Source organism: Anser cygnoides, chromosome 2 (genome assembly GCF_040182565.1).
Source record: "Anser cygnoides isolate HZ-2024a breed goose chromosome 2, Taihu_goose_T2T_genome, whole genome shotgun sequence".
Lineage (NCBI taxonomy): Eukaryota > Metazoa > Chordata > Aves > Anseriformes > Anatidae > Anser > Anser cygnoides.
In genome coordinates, this window is record NC_089874.1 from 71,815,321 (window position 1) to 71,829,006 (window position 13,686).

Consider the following 13,686-nt stretch of genomic DNA (forward strand, 5'->3'; position numbering starts at 1 on the left):
ATTAAACAGAGCTTTAATGTACCATACAAAGTTTTCTGGCTTCTACTGTATTCTAATGGGTGCATTTCAAGAAAGAGTAAAGAATTTGTCTCTGTGGTCTACATAATTAGCACTTACATTCTCAGGGTGATTTCAGACCTACTTGGGAAGTTAAAAAACAAACAAAAAACACCACAGTAATATTCATTTCATATATCATCAAGAATCACTGACACATAGTAATACGTAACAATACTAAAATCTGACTGCAGCCCACAATAATATTGATGATCAGTGCTATACCAGTATAACAATTACAAAAGTAATTAGTATGTCATCTTTTCTTCTGACAGCCAAATAATCAAATCAGAAGCAGAAAGTAAGAGAAATAAAGTGGAATGCAAATAGTCCTAAACAGCTTTTTCTAGCTATTGGTAATACATGGCTGATGGTATGTTTCTTCAGGGTCCCTGATGAAAACCACAGAAGCATAAACAAATTCAGAAGGCTAAACAGAAGGCTATATTTTTAGAACTGTCAAATAGTCTGAGTCAGCTCACAACAGTGAGGTCAGGTCTAAGTAGCATGGCTTTGCACCTTATAATCATCACAGTGGTGGAAAGGGCTACTCAGAAAGATACCTGTTGTGTCAGTATAGGGAACTATACTTCCTGAGTCAAAACCAAACCAAAAAAAAAAAAAGTTATTTTATATAGAAGATACTGCACAGGGTGCCTAGCATTTTGTGCAAATTCTTGCAATGCTTGCAGGTATCATGAGGCACTGCAGTTGAAACACAGCCCCAGAGGAGCCAGTGGCAAAGCTCTCATTTAGTTGAACAATGCCAAAACACTACCCTCTGTATTTACAGGTGGAAGCTCAAGTTACTTCTACCATTTCTATACCCTCAGTGCTTGGAAAAATGTTATTTTTGTTTCTGAAAGCAGCTGAAGGTTGTAGCAGGTGAGCTGTTCCCATCAGATTCAGGATTTCTGGTTCTCATACCAGCCCAGGAAGATGCCCCCTAGACTGAAGAGGAGTTGGACAGATTAAATAAGCAGTGATTAAATGCGGGATAATCCTTTGCTGTGAGGGGACTCTCGTGGTTCCTTCCTGGAGATGGAAGGATGGATGCAGAGCTACCATGGACATCTGAGTAGCTGACTTTGCTTTACTGAAACTACCACAGGACTTCTGGGGGGGGATTTCCAGATGTGCAGTCCCCATAAATTCTCAGTAACATAATTAGAACTGGGATTTATTTAGCGCTATTCAACATGTTTTCAGCAGGGCTGATTATGTGCCGTTCCCTTAGGAGTCCTGTTATAATTTGGAGCTTCCTCAGAGCTGCAGGGATCTGAAGGGGGGGGGGGGGGGGGGGGGGGGATGGAGGGGTGCAGACTTAAATAGCATTACATTTGTACTGCTGAGGTATTCCTTTTGGGCCACAGGTAGCTTAGCCTCCTACCATGCCCACAAGATTTTCTTCCTGTCAACACATCTACAGTTGATAATTTGAAGTATTTTTCAGGGAGCTTGATGGAGTTATGCCTCCCAACAGTTGTTATTCAAACATGTTACGGATATTTGGGCATTTTGGCAGAGAGTGGTTTGATGTAATTAGGATCAGTTTCTGGTTATGGTCTTGCCAGGCCAGAGGCAGAGGGCACTTCTTAGAGTGGGAAGAGGAAAAGCCAAAGGCAACAATTAAAACAGAGTATTATACACTTTTGAGTGAACATGTGGAATCAATAGCAAAACATTAGCAGATGTGCTCAGCTGTAGAAAAGCCTGCAGTCTTACTGTAACCAATAAAAATAAATTATGGACTGAAAGGGAGGATGGAAAAAATGGTGGGGAAACCAGAGCAGCATTCAAAGAAAAAATGCAACATCAACATCGAAAATATTTTCTAACCTGAAACAGTGTATTTGTCTTGTCTTATGTTTGTTTGTATATAACGTTCGCAAGTTGAAAACGTGCCTTAATTATCAGGCTCCATGACAACCGGTACTATAACAGTAACATCCCATGAGCTACGTAAGTGAAAACAGAGAAAGCGATAATCAAGTAGGCAAATGCTGAATGTTGCACTGTGTTTTCCTAATAAAATGAAATGAGACCTTCTCCTGACTTTTAGTCTGGAAGAAATATGAGCAAGGAAAACCTTAGACCTGAGAATTTTTCTTGGTGTAAAAGCGATACACAGTGAGTGCGCTGATAAATAGAAAGCATCAGGTCACTCAGAAAGAAGGTAAAGATCTAACTTGTTGGTTACAACCAAAAAACAAGGATATTTTCTGTTAAGATACAGAATACGACTTCGGGTTAATAACCAAGTGCAAGACTTCATTTCAAAATTTAATAACCACAATACAAAGCTAAATGTTAATTTATGTGATTTGTGCAGACAATAACGTTTGATCAGTGTAATGTATTAGCCAATAAGATGGAGACATGCTTGGAAGATAAATCCATTAGGTAGATACTATAAGGTAAAAAAAGTGTAATTTTTCTGTGACATTTACATTTCTTCCTCCTATTTAGGCCTGTTACCCTGCCAAAGTAAAAAAGGGTTAACAGATTAAAGCTCTGAAAAAAGTGCTGTGATTTAGTAAAAATGAGAAACTTAATTCTGCATCTTAGTTTCCACTTAAATAAACTTAAGACTTTCAGTGACAATTTCAGCGTGCCTGGTCAGAAATGAAGCTAACAAAATTACAAGCATTAATTGACCCATATTATTTTTAATCTAATCTGATGGTCAGGAGTGACTAATTAACTTTACAGAACAAATGAACCCTTTGTTAAATATCTAATTTCTACATACTTTCAGTTTTTATGTTAGAGCCCATGAGAAACATCTCAAACGATGCCAAGACATCTCTAAACAAAATACTGAAGACCAGAATGTATATTCATAGGCTTCATAAGGAAAGAAAAGAAAAGGGGGAAATACAAAGATAAAGGATTTAACCAAACAAAAAAAACAAATCAGGTGGTGGTTACGTTTAACACTGGTCTGGGTTCATCATGCAGTCACAAATTTTTATAGGAACAACGTCTATGTAGATAAGATAAGGTAGGAGAAATTTTCTTTATTAGAAAAAGAACAAAGATAGTGAGAGATGACTTGCTGACCACCACAAAGAAACTGAGATAAAATCAGACATTATACTTTTACTAGGGCAAGGTCTTAAATGTTCTTCCCCTCCCACAGAAGTTTTCACATTTTGAAAATGATTCCATCCATTTTTGGAACAAAACTTCGAGTTCACCAAAATTTCATGCAAGACAAGTCAGAAACAACCTTTACTGCCCCAGAGCAGCTACTAACCTGGAAGACAGGAGACACAGATTCCAGGTCCTTTCCTGCTTGATTCAGAAAAACAGATACAAACCTCATCACATCCTAGACACATCCTAGGCTGCTGCTAATAAACAGTTTTTATTTAAGAATTATTTTAGAATGAGTGCTTCTCTTTGTTAACAGAATTTCTGCTTAAAATTAGACACTTCCATACAAAACAATGTCTTTTTCCCCCAAATTTAAGGAGTTCCTTAACCAAAATTTGGCTTTTGAAGGAAATTTTGTTCAAAAATTTCTGATCTGTTGTAGTCACCAGAGTCCAACTCCAGGACCAAAAGCACATTATCATTTATTTCTCTATTTGCTATTATTAGTTTCTTTTCTGATGTTTCATTAGAAACCTATCAAGATAAGTCATGTCTGGGTAAATTAGGATATTCTGCAATAATGCTTTAAATGTATATATCACCTCTTAACCCACAGAACACAAACAAACAAACACCCCCTTCAGAGAATCATACCATGTTTTACACCACCAGAGTCATTTCGTGGGTATTTAATGCATACAGATGGATGTAATTGGTGCAAGATCATGAGGCTGAACCCATTTGTATTACAAAATGCAGCTACCACACTGAAGGCTTTCAGTTGCATGTGCCTGGGCTGGCAGCTGCAACAAGCAACCTGAAGGAAACTTAAGTCCCTCTCAGGGAGGGAGGAGAAAGAGATAAAGTAAGTTTTCCTGCCTTTGAAATAGTGGGTTCAGGAACAGTAACTATTTCAAGTGGAAAGCTGAGACCACTATGTAATCTCCCGCAGCAGAGGTTGAGAGCTTCATTAGATACTGTTTTCTCATTTTCTTTCAAAATCATTATTTCCACAGATGTAGCACAAGCTTGTGGTCTGCATTTTGCACCACAGATTGCTCTCTTTCCCCCTTCTTTACATATTCTGAGAATCCCTTGCTCTCTTCAGCCTCTGTGGAAGCAAGAAGCCTAGCCTATGCAAAAGAGAAGTTCTCCTTATTCTCCATTAATTGCTATGCATATATGCATACTTTTGCGTCTCCACATTGCAGGGAGGATATAGTAACTCTGACTCATACAGAAAACTGTACAAATTTCTGTAATTCTCACAGGAAGCATGTAAATAAAAAAAACACCTCTCCATTCTAGTATGAATCCTAAGTGATTTTTTCAAAGTCCTTCAATAAATGAATGTCTAGCTCAAGGAAAAAACTCACAGGTCCTTCCTAATCTGCCTCAGAACATAATTCACTCTACCTCATTGTCTCAGTTTTCTTCCATGGGCTCAATAACTTTCTGCATGTTTTCAACTGTAGATCTTGGTTCACTTCACAATGCCTGAACGCATGAGTAATCCCTCTGAGATAACATAATTAATGCACCTATGATACCTGAAAATCTGTGCTCCCCCTGCACAGTCCCAAACCATTTTTTTCCTTTATCAGTTTTTAATTAATTATCCATGGTTGCACCCCTTCATCCTCATGTTGGCTGAACTGAAAAGCCCAGCTTCCTCTGTCTGCAGAGTTAGAGTGGTACCTTTAACTAAATCCAGCTCCCTCATCTTCTGTTTATTAAGCTATTGCTTGAAAAGATGATCTAAAACAGAGCTTCTTCTTTCACAAGGTCCTCAGTTTCAGGAGGTGCTGAAAATACAGGTTTAGTTTTACTAGAACCACAAAATACATAGAAATCCACTGAAAAGTAAATTGCATGCTTATGATTGAGGATCCACTGGGGAGATTTTCTCGATAATACCAAGAACACATCCGGATTATAGGATTTTGAACTTCTCCCTTTTTCAGCCTATCTGTCCCGCAGGCTTAGACAGTGGAATAGCTTCAAATGACTTCATAAAAATAAATGAGTAATCCTGCATTTTTGTATGCCCAACTCAATTTATTTGGGATAATATGCAACTTGAAAGACACTGAAGTCCGGCACAAAGATAGTATCAATGTCTTCCTAGTTGTCCTTTGTTCTCAAAATTGTAAGAAAAACTAAGTGCTCTTATCTTTGCCATGTTATCTATGCTAGCAACTCCATTAAAGACCAGGCTAGCCTCTCAGAAACTTCTTTTACTCAATCAATGACCTCGTTTCCATGGCAGGCTAACACAAGGTGCCATTGATGACGACTTGATTTCCTTTCACATCTGAAGTGGAAAAGGAGAAGACAGACTAAATGAAATCCCATCCATCTTAATGAAATACAATTATATTCTCCTTAGTAATCATTTAAAAATCAATATGTCTCTTCTTGGCAAACCCCGCCAGAATTTGTCATTCTATGCCAGGCCTCAATACATCTTGTCCTGTAGTGATTTTTATAAGTTGTCACCTGTTTCCCAGGGTAAATAACAGTGTTTCTTTGTGCTGTGATGATAGCAAAGAATGGCACTGTCAAGAAGGCTTAAAAGACAGTCTACAAATTTTTATCAGTGAAAAATAAATATAAAAAATCCTTCCTGCATACATTTTTAAATGAACATGATTAATTATTAAAAACAAACAAACAGTTTTAGATAAAAAAAAAAGACTGCAGAACAAATGATATGTGCAGTTTTGTATGGAGCATTATTTACATTACCATTATCTACATTACCATTAAGATATACCCAAATGAGTGATCTTACACATTGTGTGGGATTGTACTAACTGTATAAACTTACTTGCAAGTTTCAAGGCCTGAAAGGAAAGCGTGAGTAAATCTTCCTACTCTAGTTTCTGCTAACTTGCAGACAAACTGTATACAAAAATTTCCTTTAATCTACTTTAGATACAATAAAATTTTAAATCTTTATCAATTGCACCATGTATAATCTCAAAATAAAATGAAAGTATTCATTGAGAAGAGTTTTGTGAGAGGCTATTATAGTCCTGTAATGATGTTACAAACAAGTATGGGTATTCTGAGAAAGGGGTCTATATGTCAGAGGATACTGCAATGCTTGCTAATACTTGATGCAAGTGGTTGAAATTCCACCTTTTTTTTTTTTTCTCAAGAAAGCCTCAGAACTCATGGAAAAGGGTTTAATAAAAGCAATTACTGAGAAATCATCCTATTTTGAAACTAGCATTCTTAAAGGTGCTACCTCAGCCAATCATTCACATATGGATATTCTCATGAGCATGTCATTAATGAGTCTCCAGTGGGTGAAAAAAAAAAGGACTCACCATAGCACCAGGATGAAACCTCGTTTCTGTTGGCTCCAGCCATGGCATGGGGGAGTTGTGCTCTGTGACACAGAGTCCTGTTCTTCCTATTACCTATATTGAGATAGCTTGTGGGAATCTGTGTAGAGTGCATCACCTTCCCCAACAACATTTCACATTGGCGATGAAAGTTTTAACAGTTATGATTTCACCAGTGGTGTGTAACTGAGAAAAAAAAAAAAAAAGCCAAAAAGAAAAGAAAAAGAAATGAAATAACTGTCAGGGAAAAGAACTCGGAAACAAGTTTGACAAGATTACATAAGCACCCTCCCAAGTCCTCTTCATCTCTATGAGGCTTGTGACACTATAAAGTTTGCTTTGTATAACTATGCAAAACATTCACTACTTGCAGAAGGGACATGCAGTTATTTCTGTTACCATTTACCATTGGTGTTGATTTCCTCTCTTTGTTCTATTAACCTCCTCTGTTTTACATTCCAAAATGGAGTCAAATACCTTTCACGACAATTCAATCTTTACCTGCCCAAAGTAAATAAGAGATCTCTAAAGACCTACATTCAATATGTATCAAGTTTCTAATAAATCCTGTTTGCGCATAGAAATACAGAACTTGCCAGGATGGATGATATTTCAAAACTATTCAGTCCAATATTCTGCCCTAGTAAACAGCATCATGGTACTTTAGAGGAAGGTACAAGAAATCCAGCAGTAAGTTTTTAAATAGAAATATACTTCAGGTTGGAAGGGGCTTCTGGAGGCCATCTGGCCCAAACCCCATCCAAAGCAACAGCCTTTTTCAAGTCAGATTTGCTCTAAAGAATACACGCAAGTAGGGCCCAAGATACGATGGGCACACAAGTCTTCACATGCTCTGGTATTACTGTGTGAGGTTTAGCATGCCATCAGGTATTTGGTATACCTGTGACGAGTGATATGTGGAGGCCCACAAATATCCATACTCCTCATACACACAAGGATATGTGAACACATGTGAGCATTCATACAACATTTGCAACCATTTCCAGGACTACTCCTAAGAGCTCTGAAGTGCTCTTCTACATATATTCCTTATAGTAAATAAAATAAAACGTTACGACCTGAAAAATAGTTTTAGCAGGCAATAGCAAAGTGCTAGTGCAGACACAACGTTCTGGTACACACTGCCACAAGTGGTCATCAGAAAAGCTAGGCATTCTCTGCTACATGATTTGTACCCATTGTAAATATGTGCTAGCTAGCAATGAGTTCTCCCTTAGGAACAACATTCCAGCAGTTTGTAGCCAGTGCAATAAAGTCAAATGATGGGGAGTTAAAGAATTTTTTATACCTATGGCATGCTTGAATTTGTTTTTCTTATCTCCTACTTCAGATTACACGATTTGAACATCCTAGCACCAGTTTACAACATTTTAGAGAAAGCTGGAATAAAAATTTCCCACAAATGTACATAATATATGTGTTTGCCCAGTCCTGCGGCCTCTGCTATCCCAATATGCACAATCTGAAAAGTCTGAAATGGTCCATTTGGGTTCAAAAATGGAAAACAAAAGGATAGCTGCAGTAGTCCCTAATTCTTGCTCTCAAAAAGGTTTTTCACCTATGTTACATATAAGCTTTTTGTGGGAATTTTTTGTTAAAATATTAATAGGCACATCCTCACAACAATAACAACAACAAAAAACAACAATAGAAAACCTTTTTTTGTTTGTTTGTTTTAATTAATCTAGTATTTTACTGTGCTGCCTGGAAAAATAGGACTGGTGTCTTTTGCCACTCAAGTTTCTTCTCAAGTCCCTAGGCTTTAGCTCAGGGATGAAATTTTACATCTTGTTGTATAGGACCTGTATTTCACTTAGGGCCTTCAGAAGCTGTATTAACTCCAGTTATCAGTAACTAATCAAAAGATAGGAAAATGTTAATGAATCTACTGACAACATGGTCAGGAGGTATCTGTTGTCACAGAAAAGGTTGTCACACAAAAGACTGATACGGATGACCAGTTACCAATTGTAGTTGTGATACCAGCTCAAATGACAGCGGTGTGCATCTTCACAGCATTCATCCCATCTTACTGATGGACATCAAAAAGATTGGTACCTCTACCAACAGAAAAAACAACACAATGGCCGTCTCCAGGAGAGAACTCATCCCAGCCTAAGACAGGGGCCTGGGCAACAGGCCTGGACCTGATGCCTAATATTTAGATACTGAGTGTACATCAGAATAAATTTTTGCTGTCCTTTAGGAAATATTGATGACAATACCTCCCATAAACTATGGCATCATCAGGGGCAGGAGTTGAAGGAAGAGAGACAGTTAGAAAAGCCAGTTTCAGGATGACCACTAGTCACCACTGAATCCTTGAGTGTAGTAAGTATATATTATCCCAGGGTGCATCAGGTTCAATATTCCCAGCAATAAGGAGAGGGGGGAGAAGGAAAAAAAAAAAAAAAAGGCCCCTTTTAAAGCATTTGTGAGGGAGGACTCACAGACCACTATGCCCCATATCATCAGAGGGAGAATAGTTTAAAGGGTAGGTGCTGAACCAAAATAACTAAAGGAAAGGAGCACCTGTTTTACTAGAGGAGACTAACAGAGCACTGCATGTTTAACAGAGCAGAACAAAGGTTAAGAGGTGCCATGATTGCTGTCTATAAATGTATCAGGGGGTAAACAGCAGGGAGTAAAAAAGCTATTCACATTGAAGGACAGTGCTGACACAAAACAAATAGGTGTAAACCAGCCACAATTATGCTGGAAATTACAAGAGGATTTCTAACCATCTGAGCAGTGCAATATTTCCTAATAGGAACAGGGGGCAGAAAACCACAATGATTTTAATTCTAGAGCTTGATGTGTGTATGAATGGGATTAGAGTTTGTGTTTATCCTCCACGTTCAAGTCCTAGTTTAATGATTAAAGAAGTCCCCTCCTTCTTTCATTCTAGGTATTTAGCAGTTTACTGCCTCAATATAATAGAATTATGGTCCTTTGCTTTTAGCCCATTGTAACACTCAGTTATCTACATAAGTTTTATCCCAGCATTCAATATTTAGTGAATAAGAAACAACAGTTATTTGTTTATATAAGAAAAAGATCACATGGAGCCTGTTCTTTCCTTTCCTCACAGTGTGCTCTCACAATTTTCTCATACAGTTTTTCATATTACTTATCTTTAAGTTGCTCAGAAACACTGATGCTATTTGTGCAAGTACATACTATGCAATGATCTCACCACTTCTGTCCTATAAGCCTTTCTGTAGAATCTGTTCCAAATAGGTGCAGATGATTTGCTTTCATAAAAAATCTTTAGTTTATTCAAACCGGTTTATTATCCTCTCCTTTGTCTTTTAATCTCACATTTCAATTTACATTCAATGCCCTACTTTCTTTCCACACTCTCCCTTGTTGTCCAAACTCAAAATTGGTAGAAAGTTAAATTGTTTAGGGCAAAAACAAAGCCATTTTTCAAATGCCAATGAAAGAAAGCAGGATTATTGCACTTTGATGTTAATACCATGTCTTTTGTAATTTTCCTGTTTGTTTGTTTTCATCTTCCCCTACTGTCAACAGTGCACTGGATTTTCTAGGCAGTGTAACACAGAGCAGATGCTGATTAAAGGAAATGCGGTTTTGAGCATGACATTTTAAAAAATATCACTTACTGTAGTCTAAATGCTATATTCCTAATGAGTTTTATTTTATTAACTGTTGTGTGAAAATACAATGATCTTATATTTAATTGAACCAGAAGTTTTTACAGCTAACTTGATGGACTGTGACTAGGCAGTTACGATTGACCAGAATGCTTCTGCTGTCTACCCTGAAATTCAAGGTGTGGGCGCACATGGCAATTCGGTCCCATGCATCCACATGGCTGGACCAGGGTGACTGCTTTGCTTCCTGACCCATACTGACACTCCCCCTGCTACAGCTCTCTTGTTTTCTGAATTTTCTCCCTTTTCTTCCCTCCCAGTTTCATCAATTCCATTTAATATAAGCTCCAGAGGGCAGAGAGGTTGGCTATTTTTAGTTTAATATAAATGAATCTTAATTCCAACCAGAGACACTACCTCACTGGGCATTTACTGTTCTTGCTCTATGTACTGTGTGCCTGTAGAGCACTTGCTTTATGCCTTTTATATACATGGAAAACATACATAGCCTAAAACACTGGTAGCCTGAACAGACATTGCAAATGAAAGTCAAGGAGCATTGAGAGAAGTTACATGTGAAATAAAACTTAATAGTAGTAAAAAAAGATGTTTATGCATGATGATTTTTATGACACTGTGTAACATGTCTGTTTACTTTGGCTTAAAATCTATTCGGTAGTTTGGACAAAAGACAGTTAATTTTACCTGAGCTGTAGGTGGAAGACGTGAATGTTTCATTATGTTTTAATTTTTGGATTAAGCTCCCATATAACACAATGTTGGGCAGGCTGCTCAGAGTTACATACTTCAAAGGAACTACTGGAACAGGCAACTTCAGGCCCAATCCTGGTATGACATAACTTAGTAAAACTACTACTGAATTTGAGATGACCGTGATCCGATACTCCCACCCGAAAAGGAGTGACACCATTCAAACCTTTCCATAATGAAACGTGATATACTTTTCCCGCTATGTCATTTAAATTGTACTATGTACAACAAGTAGTGACAAAGGGTTCTTTTCTTATTACTATGACTTCAATAAGATCTGCATACATAAAGCAATGTGCAAACACAGATGAAGTAATTCAGAGGTTAAATTTCTGAATTTCTATGTGTACCCATAGCTTTTATTGGAAAAGCAGGAAGCACAACCCCAACATTACATATTATTTGCACCTCTGGTCAAGAATATTTGCAATAATGTACACAGAATAATAAAAAGACATTCAAAATCCTTTTGACCTGTAAAATCTAAACTTCACTTCATCTGACTTCCAAATCATTTCACTAGTTAAACTATCTTTTCATTGCACAACAGTAGTAGCTCATAAATTATTTTCACCATTGCACACCAGATCAGGATGTCAGAGAAGACTGACCTTGAGGGATGAAAGTGCTTTGGTGAAATAATATGCAAGGTACTTTCATATTGGGTATACAATAACTCTTGGCTACAAACTAGTATTGTGTTAGCATATCAGGTAACTGGCTTGAGAATTCATTGCCTGGTAGACCTCATTAGTGGAAAGTAATTGTTACTTGACTTCAACAAAAAAAAAGCCAAGAAACTAAATTTTTGTGTCCCTCTTAACAGCCCTCCGTTACGCAGCAAATCTTGGACTACTTATGTTCAAAGGAAAACCTCAAGTAGCAGTAGGAAAATTATGTGTAATTGGTATTGAGGTAGAGAAAGCAATTCAGAAAGGGCCATACATTGCACAAAAACCCACAAAACCCACATGAGCCTTTTAAGTTAAAAAACTTTTAAGTTAAAAAGTTAAGTGGACCAGATGGTGGAAGTTCACAGAAAGATCTAACCACTAGGTCTATTATGGAGGGACAAAAAGTACTTGAATCAGGCTTATAAACCTCACTTGCATGCTTGTGTGAGGACATTTGTAATTTCCCATTCCTTTTTCTTGAAGGTGAAACCCAAGCAGGCAGTGCACACACACCAACCTTTGGGAAGACCACTACAGTGCTTGACAGACATCCCTTGTCCAGAAAGGAGATTGCCTTTAAAACTCAGGTAAGCTTGTCTCTTCACTGTCCCTCAGGATCCTCCAACCCCACCCTATTCCCACAGAACGCCAGCTTTCAAACCTGCCCAGATCAGTAACTCTAGTTGCTGCTGATCTTCCTCAGTGACCTTCCCTAGTGGGACAGCAGCCATAGCACTGCAGGGCAGACAAACAGACTGGGGGAAGGGATGGCACGTAAACTTAGCAATGTTTGTATCACCCACGGTTAGGATCTGTGAAAACAATGACAGTGTCCCACTGAGGATTCACACATCATTACTAAGGACAACTCACTCAACATCTAACTTAAGTGTGCCCATGGTTGCCAACACATGTAAAATGTTAGCAGCTGTCTGAGACCTCCTTCCTGCAGTATTTCACAATGCATCCTTCACCTAGTGACTCCAAATGCTATAAAAGAACCAACATAGATGGGTGAAGAATCTCAGAATTTCAGGAGATTTGATGTGTTAAGCATGTTTTCAAGTTGTCTGCTTTCAGGTTACTTCACTGTCACAAAAATAAACATTTATTGTGACTGATTGATGAGGGAGAGGGGAGGGCATGGCACAGATGTCCAAAGAATTACATTTCCAGTCACATTTTCCTGGCATTGAAAGGAAAGATGTATCTCACTCTTGACACGCTGCTCATTTTGAAGCTTGGGGTTCTCTGCTCTGTAGTAATTCCTAGACTATGGTTGGATATTAGCAAGTCCTATGAGGTCAAGACTGTCTTAGGCGTGCAGCTGTATATCAAAAGGAAAACAAATGAAGACTGGTTCTCATTAAATTATTATCCATGCATCAACATACAACAAGCCATAGCAAGTTATAATTCATATGATTTTTGCCACAGCTGGCAGTTTATGGCTATCACAGGGCTTGGTCCTGACTTGTTCCGTCTTCCTACAGAAAGCAGATACAGCTTCTGTGAAGCATATTTGTTTGCCTGACACCTTCTCTTTCTCAAGGTCCAAAATATAATTACTATTAGCTTTTTCTGTATCTTTTGTGATCTTTGGGATCTCACCTCCTCAATACTATTGTCAAAATTCTCCTTCTAACTGAACCCCCCGATAGGCACTTTAGCAGCTAATGTATGTGATTACAACTATTTCAACTGTTGTCAACTATACAATTACAGACAATCCAATTTTTCCTTGTCTGATGTCTCAGTTGTCTGGAAGTTCCCTGGCAGGAATGGATGAGCACTACCAAAACCAAAACAAAAGAAAAACAAGAACAAAATACATGGCACAATACCAAGTTACTTCAATGTAACAGAGTTAAAAAAACTAAAGATAAATTTACAAAAATAGAAAATATCTAAAGTGAAAATTTTAAATCAAGGAGATAGTAATAATTCTGGGGACATATCCTGTAGCTGAGTCAATGAAAAGGCTGATCTCATTTAGTTTAGATGTCTGTATTAGAAGAACAAAATCTTCTACCTATAATAAGTTAGGAGACAGAAGAAGCAATTACCTCACCAGTCCCTCTAGGTTTTTAAGAT

General features: G+C 37.8%; 1 long non-coding RNA gene across 1 annotated transcript in view; it reads right to left on the bottom strand.

Moving 5' to 3' along the window:
• Positions 1–3,772: 3,772 nt before the first annotated feature.
• LOC106034863 (uncharacterized) overlaps positions 3,773–13,686 on the bottom strand; it is a 29,801-nt gene continuing 19,887 nt past the window's right edge. Inside the window, exon 8 of the long non-coding RNA XR_007166263.2 lies at positions 3,773–6,695. This is a non-coding gene — a long non-coding RNA (uncharacterized lncRNA). The remainder of the gene's footprint in view (positions 6,696–13,686) is intronic.